The following is a 10,006-nucleotide window of genomic DNA, read 5'->3' as shown; positions in this document are numbered from 1 at the left end:
ATTAAGAAGGGAAAACCACTCAGTAAAGCATTTTAATTTGAAATATTTTTCAGTAAGATGTCACAAAATATTAATTTAATATCTTTTTATCTATTCTTTATTACTGCTTTATATGCCTACTATTCGCTTTTGGAGAGATAATTAAATTATTAGTACGGGATGCATTTCTTTTAAAAGAAAACATTTCATCTAGTTATTTAATATGACTGGAATACATGAATTCAATTAAAACAGCTTACTGCAGTTTACAAAGCATATATATGACGAAATAAAAGCGGAAATGAAAATCTTACTAAGGATTGTACGATTGGCAAAAACATATGCTTAAATGTTCTAATGGAGAGTTTGAATTCCAAAAAAACCTTGTTTCTGATAATGTATCAAATTAAATTAAAAATATTGTTTAATTTAAATTAAAAAAATTACTTTGACAATGTCATTAATTTAATTTTGCTGTCATGAAATTTATGTCAGGGAAATTTTTGCCGTTAAAAAGGTAATTTTTTAAATCTTAAGATAAAATAAAAAAACGCCTTTATAAGAGAATTGTTTTCGAGGATATGAGTATTAATTTCCGAAGGCAACTTATAACGATTAAAAGCTAGACATAAGTTTAATATACGGGGGCCTAAATTCGAACATCTAGAAACGGCTGCTCGCCAAATATAATTGAGACAATTTTTAATTGCAATTTTAAAAACCATTTGTTATCAATTCTGCTATACACTCAGAATTGCAAACTTTTAAAGAGTGTTTGGACGTTTCGCACAATTCGGACATGCTTGGCGAGAAATTATACATCAATCTTAAATCTTGCTTGAAGCCTATTTCTTAATTTCTGATTTCTTTCTAATTTCTTTTCCACTTTCTAAATGTCCTCTTTGGTGACACGATGACTTATCTTAAAAACACTTCTTATAATATTTACAACTCCATTAATTAGCTAAGCGAAGCGTTTGATTCCGTACAGCTGTAAAAATGTTCAATGAATAAAGCAGTCAGAAATTCGTATGATGTTTTGTCTATATTTTAACTGTGCCATTCGACAATTAGTAATAAGCTCGAATTCTGTGCCACTTACGCTAGCCTTTTATGCATATATATTTTTTTTCTTGCTCATATTCATTTGGCCTCGCAGTGTAGCTGTGCAACTAAATCATAGTCACGAAGCATCAATAGTAAACGGAAGGGGAAAAAGAAACCGTCATAAATCTTAGAAGGGAAGAATTCTTTCGAAACTAACCGCGGTGGGAATTGTCAGTCAATAGAAACGTCAGTCAGTTTCTATTATTGCTGAGTCCAGAATGTGTCCAAACAATGTCGCTGGGTGGTATCTGGCAAACATCTGTGGCCATGAATTTAGTTCCCATCCCCATCCTTTTCCAAAAATTAAAAAGGTGTAACAAATTAAGAAATATTGCTTCTGAGAATTGTGGGTTTAGAAGTTCAACCAGTGAATACGTATGTCTTGAATTTGAATAAGAAAGTTTAAACCTGACGACCATTTCGTTTTTGAGGTAAGCGAACTTTAAAAGACAAAAAAAAAAAATAATAATAAAATAACGCTGAAGGTATGAGAAATTTTTAAAAAATATAAACGCTAATTGTAATAAAGCTTTGAAACAGGAATGCTACGAAAATAATTCTCTAGGGCAGCAATAATAACTTTTTAAACAAAATTATTAAAATATTTCTTATTCCGGTGTTGAGATATCATTTTTTTTTTTTTTTCGTTTGCTTCATATACGAGAAATAATATAGCTCTCGAAGATTTTATTTCCTTTATTTTCAAGGAGCTGTAAAAAATAATAATACTTTTATTTGATCATAATTTTACTTCGATGTTTTAATAAAACACCTACGGGGGATCAAATCTGGAGTTCAATTCTAGTTCTGAATTTTAGATTCTGGGAATTTAAGATGTAATCTTTATATTTTTTCATACATTTCATTAACTGATCTTCATGTATAAGAATTATTTAGTATAGTATCAGACCACATTTGAATAATGCACGCTTTGAGCCATTTATTTAGAAAGTGGGGCAGGTCCATTTTTGAAAAAAATGCGGATGATGGTAGTTATAGAGAAAACCTGTTACGATCTTTTTATGCGTAAACAATTTATAGTTAAAAAAAAATCAAATTCTTGTATTTGGGAGATGGAAGTTTTAGCTTTTAACAGTATTGAAAATATGTTTGTCTCGATTTTTGACCGAATATATTACGGCAAAATTTAGCTCCGGTTGCTTTATGGTGAATCAAATATGGCCGTTTGACATAATGTCTGAAATCTAGGATGTTTCTACCCATCTATCTTTGATATTAAAAATCAGTGGTTTCTCAATATTTCATAAATAATAAAAAGTTTATCTTAATTCTGTGTTTAGATAATAATATGTTTACTTTCAACATCGATTGTTCAGTTCACTGACAATGAAATAAATATCATTGATTACAAATTTTTATTGTCATGACATTCATTTATACCGAACGAATTGAATTCATTTTTACCGAATTTAATATGGTAGAAATGGCAATCCGGAAAACCAGTCCCTTGTATATTCCCCAGGATTACTATAAAGTAATACAAAATTGTCGAAAATGTACTAAATTTTAGTGCATGAAATGAAACGCGAAATTTTTTTTTTCAACCCAAATTCTGGAGAAAGCTGTTTAAAAAAGAAAGTAAAAATACCAATGGAGAAACCGTGAATTGATTAAATATATACTGGATCAGATTTACAATGGATATACAAATACACCATATAAAATATACAAATACATGCATACAAATACATACAAACAAAATGTTCAAATACACCAAATAAAATGTTCTACAAAACTTCGATAGAAAGAGATGCTGAATTTAAAATTAACGATTTATCACCACAACGAGGAAAACCATGTAATCTCAGAGATATAAAATTGTCTTATGTATGAAAAAAGCAGATCTATTACATCTGAAAAATACAAAGAAATGGCGGGGTTATTACCATATATACCATCCGTTCATCATGAATATTTTAAAATGTTAAATCCAGAATAAAATTCATTTTAATTATACCTACGTATAAACTGAAAATGTATAATTTTATTAAAATTCTTAATAAAATTGAATTGTTTTTTGTTATGTTATATTTTCTACTAGAATATTCTTTATTTTGTTTCACTTTTTATCAAATGAATAAATATTGATAAAAACTTTGAATAATATTTAATTTTTATTATTAAAAAAAAGGCTGATGCAACTGACATATTTCCTAATTAAATGAACGATTAAAATAATTCATTAATTTTGAAAGTGAGACAAGTCCATTTAGTTATAATGAAACTCTTACTTTTTTTAGTCAGGACTGTAAACACTATTGGATTATAAACTTACATTATCTGGTGCTACAAAATACAAAAAATATATCTATTAATACTTACCATTAGCTTTAAATTTTTTGAAATGCAAACCTTTGAATATCTCACAATAACGAAAAATTGACTTGCCCCATTGTAAAAATAAATGGCTCATTTATGAATTTACTGACATACGGCCTTTGAATAAAACAGTATTCGAAAACCGGCATTCTAGTTTAATACAGAACATTTCAATTTCATCGTTTTACTTCATATAATCAAACACTGCTAGACTGCAACAAAGTAAGGAACTTTCATGAACTATCAGCACTAAATAAAAGGTTATTCTATATTAAAAGAAATGCATTAAATATTAAATAACTTCTACACATAATTGCTAATACATGTGTTACAAACTGGGTTCATTTTGCATTTCTTCGTTTTGTATTTTGTTGTTGTTGTTTGCATTAGGAGAAAAGGGGGAAGCATTTCTTTGCGTAAATGATATTTAATATTAGTCATGTATAAATTTCATAATAAATTATTGCTGAACAATGGTAGGAATATTTTTATACTTTAAGTATTTAGGACATTTCTTGTGAGAGACTATTTTGGTAATAATTTTTAAATATAGAAGTGATCTACAAAATAATTTAAATTATTTTTTTCTGGATAGAAGCATTAAAGAATTAATGCTCTGATCCATCAAATCCAATACAAAATCACCAAACTTTTAGCCATTTTGAGAAAAAAATTTATAACAGTTAGATAAGTATTATAATTTATGCAATTTTTTTATTTAGCAATATAATAATAGGAAATTATTTATTTCATTTTAATAACACGATTGCAAATTTTTATAATAGAAATATACTGAAGATTTAATCAAAGTTTCATGTATTATGAATGAAAGTAAATTACAGAAATAGAAGTGAATGTTCATTTATTTAGTGATGAAGAAATAAAACTTCTCTTTAAAAACTTCTTTAATGTTACAGCAAGAGTTTCTCCTGCAATGCAATAAAAGAAGTCTGACTTTATTTCTTTTAATAAAGAAACTAATGTTCTAAATTCATTTGCTCTTGAAATCTTATATTGATCTCGACATGACTTCTGAAAATTATGGGCTCATTGTGAGATAACTAGACTTTTTCCATAGCAAATTATCTGCAACTTGTGCATTGTTTTCACGAAAGAAAATCGCTTAAGAACGTCCGAATCAATGGACACATCGAAACATGCCCTTGAAGCCATTTCAATTAAATATAATTAAATTCCAAAGAAATTTAAATCTACTATACAGGAGCTGTAATATCAACAGTCTAAAAAATTATTTAAATAATGCTAATCAAGGGGGGGGGAACAAGATTTTTAAATAGGTAAAGTTGGCGATTATCAAGAAGCCCCTCAGCTATTGATAATTTTTAGTAATTGTAGAAAGGTATTTAGTTTTATACTTTCATTTAATGCAGCTAGAAGAAAATTAAGTTTGAATTCAGCTAATATCTTCTAAAATTTTTCGCAGAAAGATATGATGAGTTAGCAAAATATTAATATACTTCTGATTTAGTAAGATAATTTTTTTTATGCACCGTATATTTAAAATATTTCATAGACAAAATGCAAAGTCATATAATAAATAAATAATTTATCTTCATCAAAGTACATATTTTTTTTAAAAAATGTAACAACATTTAAAATATAATCTACGATGATAAACAGAAAAGTTTAAATTTCTCATGGCAGTCTACTCTGGAAACAGATTTTTTTAAACTGATATAGCATGGAAACTTAGCATCCGTAGTTGAAAGCTTTTCTTACTACTTACGGCATTTCAAGAATTGCTTTTGTAACTTTTCCCTCTTCACAAATCATTCCAACACCACTAACCTCATTTAATTGTACTTTAAATTTAAGAAACAACTTTTTTTTAAGTGCCTATATTTAAATAACATATATTTTAATGTTCGAACTTATTGAATTAAATAAACGAATCAAGAAGAAATAAAGCAAAAACTAATGAAACGCAAACTGTTTCGTTTAATGCAAAACGTTATATTTATGTAAAGTAATGCATTTATATCTAAAATCTAAAAGAAATGATTATTATTTCGAAATGGATACACTATTTATATGAGAAGAAATATCATCCCTCGATGATTTTTATCATACATTTTTGAATAAATACATTGAAAAGCTATGCATTTTTCATGAAAAGCAAAGTGAAAATTATTCATATAGTATTAAAACGCATGAAATTGTATTAATGAACGTATCGTTAGGTATTCGAAATTGTGTCAAACATCATGCTAACTCTTGCCAAATATGACACTTTTAGATAACGTTTAAAATGTTGTAACCTCTTCTAGAATTGTTCCTTATCAGTAACACAACCGCATTGTTAACCAGACTATTGATTGACAGTTTTATGGCTGGTAAGCAAAGTGTACTTACTGTACGCACGTCAAAGGGATAGGAGGGGGGGGGGGTCAGTTCTATTTAATTATATTAACGTTCCGTTTGGAAGCAACATGCTAATATATATGAGAAGAATAAGGGGAGAATTGTCGAATCCGAATCATTGCTTAGATTGGACAGATATCCTAACATCAATTATATTACATATTTTTTCCATAAATTAGGCAAATGACGTTGCAATCATGCGAATGCTGTTCGTGAAATTACTTTTTACAGAAAGCTTTAAGTCCTTTCTACAAAAAAAAAGAGTAGATGTTTTCATTTATATAGCTTCGAGTAAATATTTTGGCTAGAGACTAAAATCTGTATGCTATTTTAAATTAATATATCCTCTTTAAGGCACATAAAGTTTCGAATTCCTCCAAATGGAAACTTATTTTATTCCCTACTAATAGTTGTGTGCATGTGTATGTGTGCGTGTGAGATAGAGAGAATAATAACTGCAGTAAAATTATTGATAGTTATGGCATTGTTATTATAACATCAGGCTGCTACATTACATTACTGAAACCAATTGCAAGTTGACTTACAATGCACTTGTTGAATCTTGGTATATTAGATATCAAGAGAAATAATAATAATGAAAAAAAAAGCTTTTTAAATTATTTTATTAATATTCTTCCAAATTACAAAATTCTGAGATAAAGAAAAAACGATTTTCTACTTTTGACCACAATTGGGAATATACATACGCAATAAATATTGCTGCATTTTAAAAATGATTTCGCTATAAACTACCTTATTGGATACTAAAATAGCAAGTTAATGACATGTTTTATGCATTTTTTAAATTTCATTTAGCTATATGATCTTTTAGACCACTCGTATTATGAAAAAAAAAAAGAATACATATCAACAGTTTTATTGTTTTAGGTTTTTAAATTGGTTATTCAAAACAGATCTCTGCTTTTGCACTCGGATATGTTTCCCGATAACCGCAGACAGCTACACCCACCCGGCCAAAGGCATACTGATAAATTTGAAAGACTGATAGCCCCGATGGTATAGGCTGAAACTATGGTTGAGTCCTAAAAGTCATCACCGGCCACGGTCGACTTTCTGTCATCGGTAGGGGGTAGCTGACCCCAAAACATTTCTATAACCACCAAGCCAGCGAGAACCAACCAACATTTTAAAACTTCGCATCTCATGCCTGCGATGCCCTAAGTGGGAGTATATTACCAGATAAGGGGAGAGAGGGGGAGCATGGAAGGTTAGAATGAAGATTTTCCAGTTTAAATAAAAAGCAACTATTTTTAGAAGGATAGATACTAAATAGACCTATAAAATCAGTTGTAAAACATTGTAATAAATAATTAGGTCGCTAGCAAATTTTTAAAAATTCAAATTTGGAAAAAAAAAAATTAATATTTTTTTTATTTTAATTTGAGCAAGATTTTCATAATTCTACTTAAGTACGCGTTATACAAAAGGAAATGACTGACGAAAATTTTAGACCAGTATCTGCATTATTTTTCGAAAACTTTGACTTCCTCGAAAAAAAAGGGTGGTTAGCAAATGCCTTTCTTTTATAATATCTTCATCATTCAGAATTCATGAACCCATAAAAAAAAGTCTTATTCTAAAAATAAAAAATCTGCAATTTTAAAAATGTTTTTCCCTAAATAATTATATATGAATAATGAAGCACAGCTTTAAACGCTTCTGTAAAAACCTGCTCCACAATTTCTATTTTAATATGCAACCACATTTCCAAAGAATTATAATGCCGCATTTTTCCAAAATTAATTATAGGGCTAACAAAAAACTATTTCATCAGAGAGCAAATAAGATGTAAAAAAATTAACAAATAAACTCGAAACAAAGTTTAATCGAGGGCGAAATTAGGATTATCCATCTTTCTGAACTAAAGCTTACACAAATGGTTGTTGCATCATCTTGAAACTAAAAGACTTTTTAATGATATCAATTTCTCCTCTGTATAATGTTTTTTAATAAATTTTTTAAGGCTTATCCACAACTTTTAATGTTATGATGAAACTCAAACTCACCCAGCAAAATATTCAGTCGCTTGCTTTTGACAATGTTTTAAATTCCTGTTTTTAAATTTTTTTTTTTTTTTTTTTTTTTTTTTTTTTTTTGGATGTTGATTGCGAAGCAGGATTTTTTCACTTTCGTTTTTATTTTCACGTCATATACAATTCTTAATTTGCATGCACTGTAATTTCTTTTCAATTATTCTATTTATTTTGATTTATTCAATTAAATACATGTTTGTGAGTCTTATCAAATATGAAGTTAAATTTTTTTGAAAAATACGTATTCCATATTAATATTTATTAGCTTAACAGTCAATATTTTCGACGAACAAGATGGACACCAAAGTCATCTTGTATTCTAATAATTCGTTATTACAATGTATTGTATTCTGTAACTTTATCTATCAATCATTTTAATTTTTAATGATTAATGAAAACTTAACTTTATAAAATACATTTATTTATTATTTTCAAATACTCTGTTGTTATTGTTGCTAAACTTCAAAAGATTTGACATATGTGATATCAGCTCCAGCAGGTTGTTGACCGACAAAAAATCTATAATAATAAGAGGGTCGGATGTTAAGTGTCCCTTAGAAAATCCGATGCAAGCCAGAATGTGATCTGGTGAGCTAGATGATCACAGCATTTTTTACAAGCGAGATTGCTTTTTCTACCACTTTCAAAAGAAAGACATTGAAGGTGACCGCCTTTTAGTCTAGCTAGAGTAGTCTGAGATCCACGGCCACATTTTATTTCCAGCATAGTGCCGAAGGGTATTCCTTTGTACCATTGGTACGCAGGTGGAATACGCCATATTAAATTGAGTTTAGATTTTTCATTTAAGTATAGTTCTAGATAGGTAAGCGAAGAGCCAGTGATCGTTTCAATACACTGCGACTGTCCGATAAAATCCATAGTTCCCCAAAATCAAAATCATAATGATGTGGTCATCATACGATAGCATCAAGCCTATAATCGCAATTAACTCATTCTTGAAGACAGAGCACGTGTCAGGATTGTGTTGCTTTATTGTAGTCTCAAGGTCGGGGATTGGGGGGGGGGAGTCTTAATATAAATACCGCTGCCAATACGATCTTCTGTAGAACTACCATCAGAAGAGACCTGCATTGCATCTTCAGGAATCTAACTAATAATTTCTGAAGTATCCTTTTAATCCTTATTACACCAATTTGCACAATATCATAAACCACATAAGGCCACAAATAAATCATTTGATGAACGATATTGGTTTATTTGTTGGTAATTTAAAGTAAGGCGGGTATTGCCATTAAAATTTCAATATACTCAAACTTTACTTTCGCTTCTAAAGCATACAAGGATCCATCAAATATGATACTTCTCTATAATACTGTTCCAACATGCTTGTGCCAAAGTTATGTTTTCCTTTTTAAATGGTTTTAGCTTTCTGTATGTATCATTTATGATAAAAACAAGTGATTCAGTTTTTAATTTCAATAAGAATGACAGCGATAATCAATAAAATAACTCTTTTACATGGTATCCCTTTTTGTCATTTGAAATATTATGCTAAAAAACGACCTTTATTTCAATAAATGAATTTGGAAAGTAGTTTTATTCTTTGTCCTCGAAATAAAAATTACTGTGATAAAATTAGATTGCATTAAAACTAAAGTGTATTCTTTTTAAATAAATGTTTTATAATGTGGTAAGGCAATGCATCAAATGAAACAAATCTAATGAAAGACTACACGAAAGGATTTTCAAAAATTGTCTCTCAAAATGCGAAAATAAAAATTTGAAAAATATGTTTATTTTTTCTTTATAACTAAAGTAGTTTTCAATAGCACTAATTGACCACTCAATCAAAATTTTAGGAGGTTAAACTACATGATTTCAACAAAAATTATAAACAGGCATCAATATCAAAACTAACCATTGATAACTAAATCCTGATTTAAAAAAAAATAACATTTTTAATTTTAGAACTATATTATAGTTTCCAAGATACTGTTAAAAGAATACGTAACTTGTTAAATACTTCGATCGATACTATTTTCATCGATACTATTTTTGTGAATTGTGATTAAAAATGAAACATTTTTGTGATTATAAATGTTTTTTTTTTTTCTTTGTTGCTGTTGTTGTTGCTCTATGGCGATGTAATGGAGTCGGAAATTACAAATGTTAAGGCAGCTACT

This window comes from Argiope bruennichi, chromosome 3 (genome assembly GCF_947563725.1).
Source record: "Argiope bruennichi chromosome 3, qqArgBrue1.1, whole genome shotgun sequence".
Taxonomy (NCBI): Eukaryota; Metazoa; Arthropoda; class Arachnida; order Araneae; family Araneidae; genus Argiope; species Argiope bruennichi.
The sequence above is the reverse complement of the archived record's forward strand: the minus strand, read 5'-3'. Positions refer to the sequence as shown.